Source organism: Miscanthus floridulus, chromosome 8 (assembly GCF_019320115.1).
Source record: "Miscanthus floridulus cultivar M001 chromosome 8, ASM1932011v1, whole genome shotgun sequence".
NCBI classification, from domain to species: Eukaryota; Viridiplantae; Streptophyta; class Magnoliopsida; order Poales; family Poaceae; genus Miscanthus; species Miscanthus floridulus.
This window is the reverse complement of record NC_089587.1, coordinates 183,976,404-183,995,577: the sequence shown is the minus strand read 5'-3', so window position 1 is coordinate 183,995,577 and position 19,174 is coordinate 183,976,404. Positions and strand designations below refer to the sequence as shown.

General features: G+C 49.2%; 1 long non-coding RNA gene across 3 annotated transcripts; it reads right to left on the bottom strand.

The window, feature by feature from the left end:
- Positions 1 to 238: 238 nt before the first annotated feature.
- LOC136477711 (uncharacterized) lies at positions 239 to 17,534 on the bottom strand. Of its 3 annotated transcripts, none has more exons than XR_010764083.1 (4): positions 17,016 to 17,534; positions 15,235 to 16,921; positions 11,003 to 13,873; positions 239 to 382 (listed from the first exon to the last, which is right to left on the bottom strand). It is a non-coding gene; the product is annotated as an uncharacterized lncRNA (long non-coding RNA). The 3 variants fall into 3 exon arrangements; XR_010764085.1 differs by lacking the exon at positions 239 to 382 and adding an exon at positions 7,722 to 8,741; XR_010764084.1 differs by lacking the exon at positions 239 to 382 and adding an exon at positions 9,709 to 9,957.
- Positions 17,535 to 19,174: the final 1,640 nt, after the last annotated feature.

Sequence of the window (19,174 nt, the reverse complement as noted above, 5' to 3'; positions counted from 1 at the left end):
CAGGTAACCACCTATAGCTCGCAGGTGACAGGAAATCACCTGACTTCTACTGGTCTAAGCCAGCTAAGCATTGACTCAACTGCGGATACCAGGGTAACAAGGATATAGTATAACAAAGGTAAACAAGGTATAATGCAGCAACGGTTGCAAACAACTCCTGAACGTAATGCATCAATTAAAGTAAAGCATTTAATTAAATAATTGCAAACCGGGAGAAAAATACTCCGGGGCTTGCCTCTCTCGAAGGAGCTCGGACGGTGATCGGGGCACTCCGGAAGTTCCTCAACGTCCTCCTCGTCGGCTTCGGGCACTTCCTGCGGCTGCACCTCGAACTGCTCCTCGGGCTCCTCGGGTATGACGACTGGGTTCTCGGTTTGTGATCCTGTATGATGCAATGCGCGTAAGTGATTATGCAAACGGTGCATCGAATGAGATGAATGCAATGGATATGTTTAAATGCAAGGTAGTCAACATAATCCAAGAAATTACACTACAAGCACATGTCATCTACTGCATTCTCTTCTACTACTAATATGTTTAAGTCAACACACCTTATCAAATGCTTCAAAGATACACCAAAGCTATTATTATTAACTAACCTTGTATTAAAGAGGATTATTTTATTTCCTTTTTAATTAGGGCTACAACAACAATCTATATTTCTGGTGCTTATAAAAATCTAAGAAAATTACAGTAGCATGGTACTACTCTAATTAGACTACCATCAGATTTTCATGGTGTTTGAATGAGTGGATAAGCCTACACAAAAATAACAAGCTATGACATGATTTTGTACATGAAAATACTTTGTACTGTGAAAAGTGCCAAACCACAGAGTTAGTATTTTTCCTATGTTCTTCATAGCATACAATGACTGTACAAAAATTATCACATGCATGTTTTATACAAAGTTTGCTCTCTAGCAAAAATAACAAAAATCAGCTATTAAAGGGACTTGAACTACACCTCAAAATTTTTCCACAACACATGCATGAAACATATTTTTCCTAGGAAATACAGGGCATAAGAAAATTAACAAACTTGGAATCATATTTTTCTGAAGCCTATAGCTTTTTCTACACATTTTTCAAGTTATCAGCAATATTCATGATTAAATAAAATTCTACAGTAAAGTCCCTCAAAAATGTCATGCAATAATTTTCCCAAGTAGATCTGATGATAAGGAACCTAGCAAAATTTGTTCCAACAGATTTGGAGCTAAAAGGAGTACACAAACATTTTCTAAAGCATTTAAATAGAATTCTGAAAAATCATTTTTGAAATCCTTTTAAACTTCATGCTCAAAACTGCTAGATCCACCCGGTTATCCACCCACAACACGCGCCAGAGAGACAGATAGGCGGGACCCGGTGGTTCAACCGGCCCATTGGCCAGTCACCCGGGGCCTTTGCCAGCCACTGCGGCTGGGCACCGCGGGTTAGTGACCCAGTGGCAGGGGAGGTGCCCGGCCGCGGCGGTTCTCGCCGCTGGTGAACTTGCCGGCGGTGAGGTCACCACCGGAGGTTCCCCGAGACAAGGTGGACCTAACGGTACCCCTACCACGGCCAGTGGAGCTCGGGAGCAAGCTCACCGGCGTCCATGGCGGCATGGTGGTGCGGCTCAACGCCGGCCAGCCAGCTCCGGCTAAGAGGTGGCGCGAGGAGTGGCTGGTGAGCTCTACCACGTCAGTGCGGTGCTGGTGCGCGCGGAAAGAGGGAGATAGGTGAGGCGGAGAGGCGAGTCCCAGGGAGCGCAGCATTCCGGCGAGGCGGAGCTCACCCGGTGAGCGATTGGCGAGGAAGGGGAGCTCCCCAAGGCTTACCGAGGCGAGCCCAGGGTGCGCGAGGTGATGGCGGGGCTGTAGGCGAGACAGAGTGGTCGCCGGCGAGCTGTAGTGGCCGGGCGAGTGAGCTCCGGCAAGGCGCGGCGTGCGGTGGCGATGGCGGGCGCGCGCGCTGCTGCTGTCCGAGAGAGAGACGAAGGGAGGAGCAGGAAATGAGATGCCGGGCGAGCTCTGTGGCAGCTTAAGCAGTGGCCAGCAGCGCCAGAGCTGCCGCAGCGCATGGACGCGGTGTCAGGCCGCCGTCGACGGGTGGCGCCACGCGGCGGGCAAACCCTGACGCGGTCGGGGGCGTGGCGCGGCGACGGGCGCGGCGCACGCGAAGCAGGCCGGACGAGCAGGCCAGCGCGGGAGCTGGGCCGAGGCGGGACACGCGCGGCAGGTGGGAACGCGTGGGCCGGCGCGCGAGGTGGGCTGGCATGCGCGGGCGGGTTCGCTGGCGCGCTGGGCCGGCTTCGGCTGTGGGCCAGAAGCGAGGCGGCGGCCCGCGAAGGAGGAAAAATCCTTTTCCAAATAAAATTTTCAAGGAATTTTTAAATGCCATCTTTCAATTATTATTTTGAGCAAGAAAATGACCTCTTTTGAAAATGTACCAAAAATGAAAGTTGTTTATAATTTAATTCTCTACAACTTTGCTTTTATGACCAAAGCCAAATTCTTTCTAGATTTTGAATTGTAACATCAAAGTCCACGTTTAGCTCAAAACCCAAATTTCTGGAATTTATTTTTGAAGCCAAATTTTGAATTAATTTGAATACAAACATTGCTCCAAAAATTGAACTAAACATTGCTAGATGATTTACAATAGTAGCCAAACATGTTTTACTAACCTAGCAAGAAAAATTCAGGGCAAAACAATTCTTAAACAGGTGTATGCAACATTCAGGTTTCACGCATGTTTCAGATGTTTCAAAACAATGTTTCAATTGTTATTCACATGATTAGGCATGTATGATTTGGATGCTTGATGATGCATGATATGCGTGATTTGCAGTGCCTAAATGCAGGCATAACACCGAGGTGTTACAGCCCTCCCCCCTTATAAAAATCTCGTCCCGAGATTTGGATTACGAACCATTTGTTATAAAATTCTTCATAAGTTTTTTGTAGATACTCTCCTGTTTCCCAAGTTGCATCTCCCTCATTATGATGATCCCACTGTATCTTGTATGTTTTCACCACACTACTCTGAGTAGCACGTTCCTTCATGTCTAGCACCCGGACTGGCTGTTCACGATACACCAAATCTGATTTGAGTTGGATACCTCGAGGTTCTATTCTTTCCTCTGGAACACACAAACATTTCTTGAGATGTGATACATGGAAAACTGGAAAAACGGTACTCATTGTTTCAGGTAACTCTAACTTGTAGGCTATCGGACCTCTTTGTTCCAAGATCTTGTATGGTCCTACGAATCTCGCGGCAAGCTTTCTTCGGATTCCAAACATTTTCTTCTTCATTGGCATGACTTTTAGATAAACATAGTCACCAACTTCAAATGCAAGAGGTCTCCTTCTTTTGTCTGCATAGCTTTTCTGACGTGATTGGGCAGCTTTCATATTCTGCTGAATAATATGAACTTTCTTCTCGGCTTCTTTTATAAAGTCAATGCCATAATATCTTCTATCACCAGGCTCGACCCAATTCAATGGTGTTCTACATTTTCTGCCATATAAAGCTTCGAATGGGGCCATCTTGATGCTTTCTTGATAACTATTATTATAAGAAAACTCAGCTAACGGTAACCATGACTCCCATGATCTCTTAGAAGACAATACACAGGCTCTTAACATATCCTCCAAAACAGCATTCACTCGTTCAGTCTGACCATCTGTCTGAGGATGATAAGCGGTACTGCGAATCAAACTAGTTCCTAAGCCTTTGTGTAAATGTTCCCAAAAATGAGCCATGAACTGTGAGCCTCTATCAGATACTATGGTCTTTGGTATACCATGCAACCTCACAATTTCTGCGATATACTTCTCGGCATATTGAGGTGGTCGATATTCTATTTTGACAGGCAACAAATGAGCGGTCTTGGTAAGACGATCCACAATTACCCAAATTGAATCATGTCCTTTTTGAGTAGTGGGCAAACCCATGATAAAATCCATGCTGATGTCGTCCCACTTCCAACTAGGGACGGACAAGGGTTGCAACATACCGGCAGGTTTCATGTGAATGGCTTTCACTCGACAATAGGTGTCACATCTGACAACATATGATGTAATTTCTTTCTTCATTTTGGTCCACCAATAACGAGACCTTAGTTCTTGATACATCTTACTACTTCTGGGATGAATAGATAGCTTTGAAAAGTGAGCTTCATCCATGAGTTTATTCCTAAGCTCTCGATCCTTGGGAACCACAAGACGGTCGTCAAACCACAACACGCCCTGTTCATCCACTTTAAAGTGTTGAGACGGCTTTTCTTTTATTTTCTCTTTGATGTGGAATATCCCCTTGTCAGTTTTCTGGCCTTCTAGTATCTTACTTTCCAAAGAGCAACTAATCTGAATACTATGTAACACAGCAGGATGCATTAGATCGAACCCATCTTCAAGTAATGGCTGCACATTTAAGTAATGTGACTTTCTGCTCAAAGCATCTGTCACTACATTGGCTTTTCTAGGATGATATTGCACATTCAAGTTGTAATCCTTGATCAATTCCAACCATCTGCGCTGTCTCATGTTTAGCTCCGGTTGGGTAAAGATATACTTAAGACTTTTGTGATCCGTGAAAATATTGCACACATTACCAAGTAGGTAATGTCTCCAAATTTTTAGGGCGTGTACAACTGTAGCAAGTTCAAGATCATGTGTTGGATAGTTGACCTCGTGCTTTCTCAATTGACGTGATGCATAAGCAATGACTCTCCTTTCTTGCATAAGAACACAACCCAATCCAGTCTTCGATGCGTCGCAAAACACATCAAATGGTTTCTTGATATCTGGTTGTGCTAGAACAGGAGCAGTGGTCAACAGTTTCCGCAAAGTGTGGAAAGCTGCTTCACACTCCTCTGTCCACACAAACTTGTGATCCTTCTGTAGGAGGCTCGTCATCGGTTTGGCGATCTTCGAGAAATCTGGTATAAAGCGACGGTAATAACCGGCTAGTCCTAAGAAACTTCTATCTCAGGAACTGTGGTCGGTGCTTTCCAATTCATAACTTCTTGCACCTTACTTGGATCGACTGAAACTCCATTCTCTGATAGAATGTGACCAAGGAAAGGAACTTCCTTCAACCAGAATTCACATTTGCTAAACTTAGCATACAATTGATGATCCCTAAGTCTGGTCAAGACAGTTCTCAGATGCTCTTCATGATCTTTCTCGTTCTCGGAGTACACCAGAATGTCATCGATGAACACTACCACAAACTTATCCAATTCTGACATGAAAACTGTATTCATCAAAAACATAAAGTATGCAGGAGCATTTGTCAAGCCAAAGGACATGACAAGATACTCATACAACCCGTATCTGGTGGAAAATGCAGTTTTCGATATATCCTGTGGCCTGATCTTGATCTGATGATAACCGGATCTCAAATCTATTTTTGAGAACACCTTGGCCTTGGATAATTGGTCAAACAGAACATCAATATGTGGTAAGGGATATTTATTCTTGATGGTCACAGCATTGAGTGGCCTATAATCTACGCACATTCTCAACGTGCCCTCTTTCTTCTTCTTCACAAACAAGGCGGGACATCCCCATTCAGACTTGCTTGGTCGTATAAACCCCTTTTTTGATAAATCTTCTAATTGCTTCTTCAGCTCAGCTAACTCATTTGGAGGCATCCGATAGGGCCTCTTTGAAATCAGAGCTGTTCCGGGGACTAGCTCAATTCCAAACTCAATCTCCCTATCTGGCGGAAGACCAGATAGCTCATCCGAGAATACATCCGGGAATTCACACACTACCGGAATCTGATGAATAGGAATGACTGTCGTAGCACATATAACACTTATCAGGTCTGTTCTCCGAGGCAATGGTACTTGAAAAGTACCCTCACCCAGGGGAGCCTTAAGGGTAAGTACTCGACTTCCAGTATCTATGACTGCTCCCCAATTCTTCATCCAATTCATCCCTATAATGACATCCAAGACTAACCCAGGCATAACTATCAAGTTCACTCGGAACTTCCTGCTACCTAGTTCAAGGGTTGCCCCTCGAACCATCCGATTGGTCAAAACATCAGCCCCTGCTGAACTTATACGGTAACCATAACCCAATTCTGTGCATAGTTGTTCATGTTTCTGTGCAAATGCTTGACTCATAAAAGAATGCGATGATCCAGAATCAAATAGAACAACTGCAGGGTTTTCGTTGACAGGAAACTTACCAGCAGTGACGGGCTCTCCCTCTGGAATTTCATCCACTGTTGTACTATGCACTTTAGCATTATAAGTCTGCTGCTTCTTCTTGGGCGGGTACGAACAAAACCTCGAGAAATGGCCGGGTTGATCACAGTTATAGCAGGGTCCTCTTACTATTCCGGCAGATCCCACAGCTCCCTTAGAACTGCCTTGTACCGCAGCTGCGGCTGCTTTGTTGGGCTGTACTGCCATCTTGTACGGCTTCTGAGGTCCACGGAAATTCTGTCTTCTTGGCTGAGGTGGCCTGAATATAGCGCCAGGTGCCGATGGGCGATATGGAGGATGACCTCCCATAGGTGCTCTAGCTTGAGACGGCCCACCTTCAAAGGCTCTCTTGCGTGTCTTGGCTGCGGTGCTGGCGTTGTTATTCTTCTCCTGCTTCAGACAGTCGCTGATGAAGTCATTGAATCTGACGCGGTTATTGGTACCAACATGCTTCATCATTTTTGGATTGAGACCCCTCTTAAAACTGGCTATTCTTTTAGCATCTGTGTCAACCATGTCGGGAGCATAGCGACACAAGTTGTTGAAGGCATGCAGGTATTGCGTCACGGTTTTGGTGCCCTGGTTCAACGCCAGAAACTCTCCCAACTTCATCTCGGTCAGCCCGGGTGGAATATAGACTCCACGGAAGGCCTCAGCAAACTCTCTCCAAGAAATTTGAGCATTTGGAGGGAAGGTGGTGCGATGGTGCTTCCACCACATTCCCGCCGGTCCTTGCAATTGAAGTGCAGCATACTCCGTTTTTAGAACCTCAGTCATCCTCAACACACGGAATTTATCTTTCATCGTGTTGATCCATTCCTCAGCATCGAGTGGCTCTGTTGCTTCCTTGAATACTGGCGGCCTGGTGTCCATGAAATCTTTGAAGCTGCTGTATTGGTTCACTCCCATGCCACCACCTTGATTATTACCACGTTGAACGTTGTTGGCGATGGTGCGTAGAAAATCCTCCATGTTCTTCTGGGATTGTTCCGCGTTGCACTGACTCTCGAGCAGCTGTGCGAGGAACATCTCGAGGGTAAACGGGGGAGGAGGTGGCAAATGTGGTTCATGGGGAGGTTCATTGTTGTTGCCGTGGTTTCCACCACCACCACCAGTCCCCGCACCGTTAACACCAGGCTCAGCGGCCTCATACGTGGTTCGGCGAGTGTTTGTCATCTGCATATTTCAGCAATAAGTAACGATTGAGTGAAGCTGTAATAATTGCGAGTGAAGGAAAAATTATGCCATACTGAATTTACTGGAGAGAATAAATTCATGTAATAAAACAGAGGCACAACAATCACATCCCAATTAAAACAACAGCACTTAATCGAATTACTTCAACGGCAAACATCGCGTCCATACAATCAAATTGCCAGTATACATACACTGGACTTTTTAGGCGTTCAGATATCGCATTCGAAAATCAAGTTCCAACCACATTCCAAGTCTCATGCGTTCGAAGCAACATACGATAGATTACATGCCAACAAAAGAAAGGTCATCGCGACAGGGCCTAGATACTAGCGCAAGGCAACTAGCCTACTCCTCGGGGCCATCGTCGGGATCGGAGACGTCACCATCGCCCCTAGGTGAAACTGCAGGCTCGTCCTGGTTGTCGTCGTCAATGTCCATGCCAGCGGCGTTCGGTGGAGCATATGGGCCAACCCCATTGTAGAGCGCGTGAAACTCCTCATGCAGGTTGCCGTTGTATTCCTCTAGCTCATCGACCCTCTATAGCAAAAGGTTTCTTACGTTCCAGGCTTCATTCCTTTCCTGAACCACTGTCCTATCATGCGGTCTGCATTGTTGTTGGCTTGAGTCAACGTATGCACTCGCTGCATAGCTCTATCACCTCTCTCAACCGCCTGATCTCGCTGTAAGTTCATATCAGCCAACTGCTCCTACAAGCTAGCTATAGCACGTGCCTGTCTCTTCTTCTGCTTTCTTCCCTTGAGCTTATCCTTACCACGCAAGCCAGTCAAAGTCTAGTAGGTACTCTCGAGACCCTCATACGCTCTGATGGCGGCGAACATAGCACTCATTGCCTGGTTGTCGCTAGCCTGTCCTTCAGCTGGACCTCTGACCAATGCACTTCCCTGAGGCTGAACCCAAATGGCATCACGAGGATCATCCCTAGAAAAAGTACCAGCTAGAGCTACAGCAAGCTCACTGGGAAATCTGCTCATAATGTCCCTGATGACACGGAAGGCTGCTCCCTCTGCACCCTTAGCTGGAGTGCGACCCTCAAACTCCAAATGCCAACCATCCCAATCTGGAGCATCACCGAGAGCAGGAACCATGATCTCCACCACTGCAAGTCCATCCTCTGCTAACTGGCTCTCATTCCAAGAGTACACCAGCTCTTGACCCTCTAGGTACCCCACATCATGGAGCACTCTCCAAAGCAGAGTTGGCATGCCAAACTCACTCAAGAAGGTGTCCGTGGTGCGGTGCTCCCTCAGGGCCAACGGACGTCGGGGTGCTCTTCCTCCGGTGGACTTACGGGCGGTCTGCTTCGTGCGGGCCATCTGTAGCAAAAGTTCTTTTATTACTTCGGGGAAACATATTTTTAGGTGATATAACTTTTATCAAAAGAGATAATCAATTTATAAGGGGAGGAATGCATGACATGAATGAAATGCACAAGTAACATGATGTATGTACGTGCCGTACGTTCTCACAAACTTAGGAAATAATAATTTCTAACGATGAATTCGGTGGCATACAACGATCTCTCAATACGTAGCTAATACGTTCTACACGATAGCGTTGTTATGTACCTGCAGAAGATTCATTTCAGCCCAATTTCCAATGAATGCATAAAAACAGTAAAGTTTTATCTACACGCTCTACACGAATCCCCAGATACATGTACAACGGTAGTAACTACCCGAACCATCGTCCTATTGACGGCATCGCCTCAACAGACGGAAGACCCATACATGAGATACCTTTGTAAAACATGCGTAGAACATGTAATTACTCCAGCATCATATAAGCATTCACCCTAGATCAGCGGTGTATCTGATCATGCTCTCACAACTCACACTTACCGATGCGTAGAGGCAATTGATCCATTCATTACCACTCAAACAAGTGGCACTCATACAATAGTACGCCGTATGAGCGACGAAAGAGAAATATGATGCAAGAATCCCAGTCAGTACTTAATTAAGCCACCTAAAGTCCTTAACTGGGCATAAAGGATATGATCACTGGCACACTTTATAGTTTTTAAAATCACGTTTTCCAAATGCCTTTTTGTTTTAAATACACTTGTGAACAGTAACACGCTAAACCATGCTATGTTACCAGCTGTAACAGAACCGACCAATTATACGAAATTAAGTAAGAAAATCATCCGCCAGAGCAGACGATTTAGCAAACTTAAGCCCGTATAACCCGGTAGTCTGTGAAATCACGAAGGATTTCAAACCAACTTCCATTCCAGCCAAGATCGTAATAAGTTTAGCGGTCACCATCACATATTACATAAAAGTTCACAATCTCAGATACATCAGAGTTTCAACATAGTTATTACAAACCAGTTTGAATAAAAGTAGCGGAAGTCATTTGTTCAAACCACACACACACTCACGCGGAGTTTAAATATAGTGCCAGCGAATGATCATCTCCAACAAAAGCATCAGATGAGACGTAAGGAATGACCATGCCCATGGTCCTAAGCATCACCCATCGCAGGATAAAGGCAGTTGATACAGTAGCCGTAATACATCTGCCCATCTGCAACAAGTGGGAATAAAACCCTGAGTACGAGAAGATACTCAGCTAGACTTACCTGACATAACCGAAAATAAGTGACACCAAGGATTATGAAGGGCTTTATAGTAGGGTAGCTGACTCATTTGCAAAAAGAAGTATTTTTAGCATTTCAAGAACCTTTCTAAAAGCATTATTGCCAAGTTAATTATTATTAACCTGTCGACTAGATTTGCACCTATACTAGAGTAAACATGTGATTAAGCAGATAATGATAACCAATGATCATTAAACAACTTCCATACTGTCATATTCATTATAACTGTCCAAGTGTTCCATAACATTTACTACGATGAAGTAACTCAAGTCAAGTGCTCACTATCCAGGAGCGATGGCGATTCGAATCGATTCCTAACCAGCGGGTGATTTATTCCTTACACAAACCTCACTCACCCGCTAAAGTGAGATATTGATCACCGAGCCAACTTTCTAGGTATCTCGAGTTTGCTAGGAACCACATGTACCCGGGGGCCGACCGACTGCACTTTGGTCTTATCATCTCGCCCCCGTGTCCTACCACACTTGCTCCGGCACAGTGCACTGCGGGCAATCTACTCGGCCCGAAAAATCTCCCAGCTTCGCGGTCAGAAGGTACTTTGTCCGGCCAGCTAAATGTAAGGCATGCGTTCAACATGACTCGAGGCCCAACAACGGTCGGTCCTTAATCGACACAGACGGAAAACACTACAGTCCAAAACTCTGCAAGTCTCCGTCCGGTCTCAACTTCATTTAACACTTAGTTATACCATGACTTCATAGTCATCCAAGCAGATCCAGGTAACCACCTATAGCTCGCAGGTGACAGGAAATCACCTGACTTCTACCGGTCTAAGCCAGCTAAGCATTGACTCAACTACGGATACCAGGGTAACAAGGATATAGTATAACAAAGGTAAACAAGGTATAATGCAGCAACGGTTGCAAACAACTCCTGAACGTAATGCATCAATTAAAGTAAAGTATTTAATTAAATAATTGCAAACCGGGAGAAAAATGCTCCGGGGCTTGCCTCTCTCGAAGGAGCTCGGACGGTGATCGGGGCACTCCGGAAGTTCCTCAACGTCCTCCTCGTCGGCTTCAGGCACTTCCTGCGGTGCACCTCGAACTGCTCCTCGGGCTCCTTGGGTATGACGACTGGGTTCTCGGTTTGCGATCCTGTATGATGCAATGTGCGTAAGTGATTATGCAAACGGTGCATCGAATGAGATGAATGCAATGGATATGTTTAAATGCAAGGTAGTCAACATAATCCAAGAAATTACACTACAAGCACATGTCATCTACTGCATTCTCTTCTACTACTAATATGTTTAAGTCAACACACCTTATCAAATGCTTCAAAGATACACCAAAGCTATTATTATTAACTAACCTTGTATTAAAGAGGATTATTTTATTTCCTTTTTAATTAGGGCTACAACAACAATCTATATTTCTGGTGCTTATAAAAATCTGAGAAAATTACAGTAGCATGGTACTACTCTAATTAGACTACCATCAGATTTTCATGGTGTTTGAATGAGTGGATAAGCCTACACAAAAATAACAAGCTATGACATGATTTTGTACATGAAAATACTTTGTACTGTGAAAAGTGCCAAACCACAGAGTTAGTATTTTTCCTATGTTCTTCATAGCATACAATGACTGTACAAAAATTATCACATGCATGTTTTATACAAAGTTTGCTCTCTAGCAAAAATAACAAAAATCAGCTATTAAAGGGACTTGAACTACACCTCAAAATTTTTCTACAACACATGCATGAAACATATTTTTCCTAGGAAATACAGGGCATAAGAAAATTAACAAACTTGGAATCATATTTTTCTGAAGCCTATAGCTTTTTCTACACATTTTTCAAGTTATCAGCAATATTCATGATTAAATAAAATTCTACAGTAAAGTACCTCAAAAATGTCATGCAATAATTTTTCCAAGTAGATCTAATGATAAGGAACCTAGCAAAATTTGTTCCAACGGATTTGGAGCTAAAAGGAGTACACAAACATTTTCTAAAGCATTTAAATAGAATTCTGAAAAATCATTTTTGAAATCCTTTTAAACTTCATGCTCAAAACTGCTAGATCCACCCGGTTATCCACCCACAACACGCGCCAGAGAGACAGACAGGCGGGACCCGGCGGTTCAACCGGCCCATTGGCCAGTCACCCGGGGCCTTTGCCAGCCACTACAGCTGGGCCCCGTGGGTGAGTGACCCAGTGGCAGGGGAGGTGCCCGGCCACGGCGGTTCTCGCCGCCGGTGAACTTGCCGACGATGAGGTCACCACCGGAGGTTCCCCGAGACAAGGTGGACCTAATGGTACCCCTACCACGGCCAGTGGAGCTCGGGAGCAAGCTCACCGGCGTCCATGGCGGCATGGTGGTGCGGCTCAACGCCGGCCGACCAGCTCCAACTGAGAGGTGGCGCGAGGAGTGGCTGGCGAGCTCTACCACGTCAATGCGGTGCTGGTGCACGCGGAAAGAGGGAGATAGGTGAGGCGGAGAGGCGAGTCCCAGGGAGCGCAGCATTCCGACGAGGCGGAGCTCACCCGGTGAGCGATTGGCGAGGAAGGGGAGCTCCCCAAGGCTTACCGAGGCGAGCCCGGGGTGCGCGAGGTGATGGCGGGGCTATAGGCGAGACAGAGTGGTCGCCGGCGAGCTATAGTGGCCGAGCGAGCGAGCTCCGGCAAGGCGCGGCGTGCGGTGGCGATGGCGGGCGCGCGCGCTGCTGCTGTCCGAGAGAGAGACGAAGGGAGGAGCAGGAAATGAGATGCCGGGCGAGCTCTGTGGCAGCTTAAGCAGTGGCCAGCAGCGCCAGAGCTGCTGCGGCGCGTGGACGCGGTGTCAGGCCGCCGTCGACGGGTGGCGCCACGCGGCGGGCAAACCCTAACGCGGTCGGGGGCGTGGCGCGGCGATGGGCGCGGCGCACGTGAAGCAGGCCGGACGAGCGGGCCAGCGCGGGAGCTGGGCCGAGGCGGGACACGCGCGGCAGGCGGGGACGCATGGGCCGGCGCGCGAGGTGGGCTGGCGTGCGCGGGCGGGTTCGCTGGCGCGCTGGGTTGGCTTCGGCCGTGGGCCAGAAGCGAGGCGGCGGCCCGCGAAGGAGGAAAAATCCTTTTCCAAATAAAATTTTCAAGGAATTTTTAAATGCCATCTTTGAATTATTATTTTGAGCAAGAAAATGACCTCTTTTGAAAATGTACCAAAAATGAAAGTTGTTTATAATTTAATTCTCTACAACTTTGCTTTTATGACCAAAGCCAAATTCTTTCTAGATTTTGAATTGTAACATCAAAGTCCACGTTTAGCTCAAAACCCAAATTTCTGGAATTTATTTTTGAAGCCAAATTTTGAATTAATTTGAATACAAACATTGCTCCAAAAATTGAACTAAACATTGCTAGATGATTTACAATAGTAGCCAAACATGTTTTACTAACCTAGCAAGAAAAATTCAGGGCAAAACAATTCTTAAACAGGTGTATGCAACATTTAGGTTTCACGCATGTTTCAGATGTTTCAAAACAATGTTTCAATTGTTATTCACATGATTAGGCATGTATGATTTGGATGCTTGATGATGCATGATATACGTGATTTGCAGTGCCTAAATGCAGGCATAACACCGAGGTGTTACAGATACCTCACCTATCACGGGCATTCACTTTTCAGATGATTACAAAATCATACAACACATCAGAGTACAAATTTAAGCCTATTACATTAATCTAGTTACAAGCCCTCTGGACTAAATCAAACAAAACACCCGAAATCTAATCGTAACAACAAAGCTTGACGAGTCTTCAATCCACAGGCATCCTTGAGAGTAGATCCGCAAACCAACTACCATTCACAACACCACTGCGAGGCAACAAATCTGCACACCACCAGATATGTGCAGGCCATGATCAACACCGAATGAGCTTTGGTGAGAAATAGAAAATAAAGGGATCTAGTGATCCTAATAGTTTGGCTGTATTTTACATCCTTAGCGCATACAGAATAGCATCAAAAGTAATAATATCTTCTCAAGTCCTAAACCACACTCTCATTCTCATCATCCACTCATCAACATCACAAGTCACCACTCATCCCTCACAACACCCTCAGTCTCTCAGTCTAGTCGACGAGACGGCCTCCGCACGCCCCTCGTCTCAACGACCTCAAGCCAGACCTTAACTTCAGGGGGAGAGAAGCAAAGCACAAGAGAAGCTAGTGAGCTGAACCCTACACACAGGTAAGTGATCATATCCGAGACCACGTCTATACGTATAGATTATTAACCTCTGCAGAGAGTACATTGTTACCCCACATGATCACCACCGATGAATCACCATCAGCGATGAACACCACCACTGCATATTAGGCCAACTAACACCAATCCTGTCCACTAGCCGGAGCGAAGATATATAGACGCCACTATATAAGCTAGGGTCGTGTCGTCAAGGTAGCACGGGGTAACCCCCACCCTCCTGACACTAATTGCACAGGGCCATAGACCACGTGCCTACTCACTCCCACAGAGACTGATGGTCGTCTGCACTACTAGGGCAACGGGCCATACCCACTTAGGCATGTGGTGTGTAATAAAGTATCCTGAGATTTATGGTTGCAACTTACGTTAGTCCTTAGGTTGGCCAGAGTGAGCACATTCCACCAAACCGTGTGCCCTCTAAGCACGTACTAGACTCATCCCTCAGAGGTAGTCTATCCCCAAACTCCTTATCCCACTGTCCCTCGAGGACTGCCATCCCTTCAGGACTCTGTGTTCCCGCCACAGGAACTACCCTTGGTGCATTTCGTACACCACAACAATCTCTCGTTCTAGCCAGTATCACCAAAGAATCAGGTCGAGGGCAAGGAAATATCTCTAGAACTCCTCACATCACCACCACCCACTCGGGATTCACCGTTCCCATCGTGTATCAATCCATATACCTCACAGGGTGCCTTGCAGCTAAACCCCATCCACCAACCACATCGTCCAAACATCCATCACACATCACATAGCAAGGAATATACGTAATTATGATGGAGTAAATGCAAGCAAGCAGACGGGCATATATAAGTGCGAGTGCGGAGCTGGGTAATCAGGGTGAAGTGGTTTCAATCAAGGCAAATAGGGCTCAGGCGATAGCATGCATCTCATAATCTAGCAAAGGAGTAAATATAAAGCGCTAGCAGTTCTACTTGCAATGCCTAGTAGGATTCTCTAAGAAAAAGGTGCTGTCATGACACCTGCGGTGTAGAGGAAGTAGTGGTATGCATCTCTGGAAGTTGGTGTAGCCAATCAGCGGGAGTCTCCTTCTCCATCCGAGGCGTCCTTGAGTCCATCCGAGCTCGAACCGTTGCTACAGAACAAAATGCCGAGAGCGGCCACCAATACGAAGCAATAAAACCGCAATAAAACCTGAATCATCTAACTCAGAAACAGCACTAAGAGGTAGATAAAGATTTCATAAAAATTATGAAACTAATTTCATAATTTTCAGAGCAAGGATGAATTTGATATGAATTTTCAAAGATGGAGATTGCCCTAGAAAACAGAAAAAGGAAAAAAGGGCAAGGAATGGGTGGGCCTGCATCAGATGGGCTCGGCTAGGTTTAGCTGGACTTCATGCGGCCAGTCACCTGGTGCTGGCCCAACAGCAAGGAAGGAGAGGGGCGCCGAGTTGGGCCGGTTGCCCGGTCTCGGCCCAAGTCGGAGGGGTTCCTGGGCTGGCTTGTCTTCTGGGCTTCGTCTCCCTGCTGGGCTGAAAACAGAGAGGGGAACAAGAGCTCTGCTCCTTAGGTGTTCGACGAAGGGCTCCTGGTAGCGATGAGCGTCTGCGGCAGGGCAAGGGGGCACGCCGTGCCGGAGGCGCCCGTGCGGTGCGGCTGCAAAGCAGCAGCTAGGCCGATGCTGTGTGGTGCGGTTCTAAACATCGGTGCTAGACGTAGGGCTCGCCGAGATTCCGCAGCTGGCTTCGGTGGTGGTCCGGCAAGGCGGCGGCCAGCGCGGACACGCGGGCGCCGTGCCGCGACGTGCGCGTGCGTTGTGCAGGTGTCCAGGTGCGCGACCGGGACCGTGGGTGGTCCGTGGTGGCTCCGCGGCGCGTCAGGGTGCGGACGGCCGTCTAGGCAAAACAGACGGCGGCAGGAAGGTGGCCGCGGTGACAGGGCAGGGGTCGGTTCGCTGCCGGGTTGTGCGAGTGCGCCGCAAGGAGCGAGTTGCCTCCGCGAGCGTCAAGCCGTGGCGGCGTCAAAGGCGGGGGCGCCGGGCTGGTGTGGTTGTGTCCGTGCAACGGCCAGGCGAGGCGGAGACCGCGCCGTGCGCTGTGTTTCCGTGCTGTGCAGGGAAGGTGCGGGCTTTCCTAAGCAGGGAGCTTCGGAGGAAGACCCTAAGGTCTCGGCTCTGCCCCAGAGCGAGGCAACGCGTGGGTGCGCTGTGCGTCCACGGGTGCGTGGTCGACGTGAACTCGCGGTGTTCCGCGGCCGCGGCACAGCAATGCGGCGCGACGTGCATGAGCAGGTGCTCGTGTGCTGGTGCCGGGTGCCGTGTGAGAGTGCCTGTGGCCCAGGCGGACTCGAAAGGTCCGGCCTTGGCCACCTTGGAGATTGGTGAAGACTCGACCATGGCGGCCGCGAGTGCCGCGGCGCCGCCGTGCGGTGCGAGCAGCAAAACACACCGGCTCGAAGGCCGGGATAGGCATGGACAAGGCGAGGCACAAAGGCGTGGGCTTTGGGTCGGACGGCTCACCAGAGGGCTCGTCGGCGGCAGATCGCCTGGTGCAGGTCGGGTCCGAGGCCGGTAGAACGCGATTGGGTCCGTGGCGTGGTGATGTCGCGGGTACTGGTCAACGTCACGGTCGCGTGCGGTTCCGGGGCGGCGTGGCCGTGTCCATGTCGCGACCGTGGCGAGGATGCCGGAACGGGGGCGGCTTCACTGTGACACACAGAGCGCGGCACCAAGGCCGATTCAGACAAGGCCCTCGACGAAGAAAGGAAAAGGTGGCAGCTTGGGCAAGGATAGGGCTCACCGGTGGTTTCGCGGGTGCAGACTCGACGCGCGGGGCGTCGGGGCAAGGAAGGCGGGGTCATGTGGCTCGAACGGTCGTCGTCGTGCTCCGGCGGACTCGGCAGCAGCAGCTCCGTTCGGCGTAGGTGGGTTGCGGCGGGCCGACGTGTTGCCGTCGTGGACGCGTCCACGCTCGGCTCACGCCCGAGGTAGCGGCTTCGGCGGGCTGCGGGTGGACGTGGGGTCGAGGTTGTCGACGGCCACTGCTCTGTGGCGAGGCGAGGCTGCTCGACGTCGCGTCCGCTGCTCCGTGTTGCGGCGTGCATGGAGCGACGTCGAGGCGGACCGAGGCCGCGACGCACGGCCGCGAGCGGCGTCGGGCAGGGCGGCGGGGCGAAGGGCTCGTGAGGGGCTACCGCGGCATGGGCGCGGTGTCGAGGCAACCCCCACGGCATCCCCGTCACACGTGGAGTGGGAAGGCGAGGCGAAGAGGAGGAAGTAAGGGTTGTGGTGGCGGACAAAGGGAAATGGCGAGGGCTTGGCCTCGGCCTGGGGTTCTTATAGCTGCAGCGCTAGGGTTCCAGGGTGGTGCACCGGTGTCCGCTCCGTTGATGTGACAGCCGGCGCGACGTGGCGACCATCCAAGGTCCGGAGCAGGTAGCGGTCCAAGAAGCTTCGCGAAGGGCTAGGGCTGGCGCTCGGGTGCCATGGGTCTAGGGCATCCCATGAAACGCGGCGCGGGGCGCGGCTCGACGGGGTCCGCACTCTCGTCGTGGCTCGGCGTGACCGGACAGAAGCAGGGCAGTCGAGACAGAAGAGCAGACGGGTGCGGGTGTACGGAGGTAGAAGATGACGGCTCGGCGACGGGAAAGCGACAGAGGGGAAACGGAAGCAGACGGAGGCATGCGGTCTTCTGTGGCCTATCGTCGCTGCGAAAGGGTCCCACCGTGGCGCCGCTCCGTATGCGAGAGAGAGGCAACGGCGGTACTCCTGCTCACGCGCCACGCTCGTGAGGGTGGCGAAGAGGAGCTGGGCTGCGTTGGCACAAGCTCGTGGGCCGCGTGGGCCAGAAACGGAGGGAGTGGTGACGGGGCTTGTGGCGCCGGCTAGGCTGTCGTAGAGATGCCACCGGGTTGGGCCACTCGGGACGAGCTGGGCCAGATGGGGAGAATGTGGGGGTGGTTGGGCCAAAATGGGCCAGCTAGGTAGAAGATTAAGAAGGAAGGATTTTCCTATTTTGCTCTAGGGGGTTTTAGGAGAAGGGCTACCTCCAAGCACAACCAAGGCAAGAATCAAATCACACATGCATCTTACTCTAAATGGTGCACAAGATTATTGTGAACTCAGTTTGAAAAAGAGAGAGATTAGGGTTTTGAAGGGAAAAGGTTGACTTAAGTTGACTACACATTATATGCAACACACATTCACCGAAATTTTTTTGAAAGTCGGGATTTTTATTACACAGAACACATGGGATGTTACATTTACGGTAATGCTATCATTAAGACGTCCAAAAGGGCGGACGCCTCACTCTACTTACTGCCGCATGCGCCGCTCTCTAAAAAACAAAATCAACTCCCGCTTGCCTCGCTCCGCTCCACTCCCGCCCTTACCCCTTCCGCGCTCCTAATCCCCTGCTGTAGCGCACCAACGCCCGACGTCCTCCCCTACCGGGAGCCCCCAATGCCCGTAGATCCGGCGGCCCTCTCCCCTACCCTGACGGGATCCATGGAGGTGGCGCGGTGGTTTTGCAGGGGAGTGGGCGGCTCTCCTCCACCCCAGCGCAGCGCCCTCCCCACCCCCGATGACGCCCTCTCTCACCCCGGCGACCGAGCTTCCCCCACCCGGCGGCCATGGCGCTTCTCGCCCGCCATCTTCCACTGTCGCCGCTGAACCAAGCCCGGTACTGGTGGCGCTGGTGGTGGTGGTGCTCGTGCACCGGTGCTCGCCACCGGCTCCGACCCCGACGGCTGGAATCGTCGACCGGCCTAGGCTTTTCCTCTCTTATGTTGCAAATATATGTTTCGGGTGTTTTAGTCGTTTCAAAGATATGTTGCAGTTGTTTCTTATGGATGTTGCAAAAGTAGATCGGAGGATGTTGCGCATGTCGCATATGTTGCAAGTGTCTCAGAAGCATGTTGCAAGCGTTTATACAAAATGTTTCATCTGTTTCCAGATGTA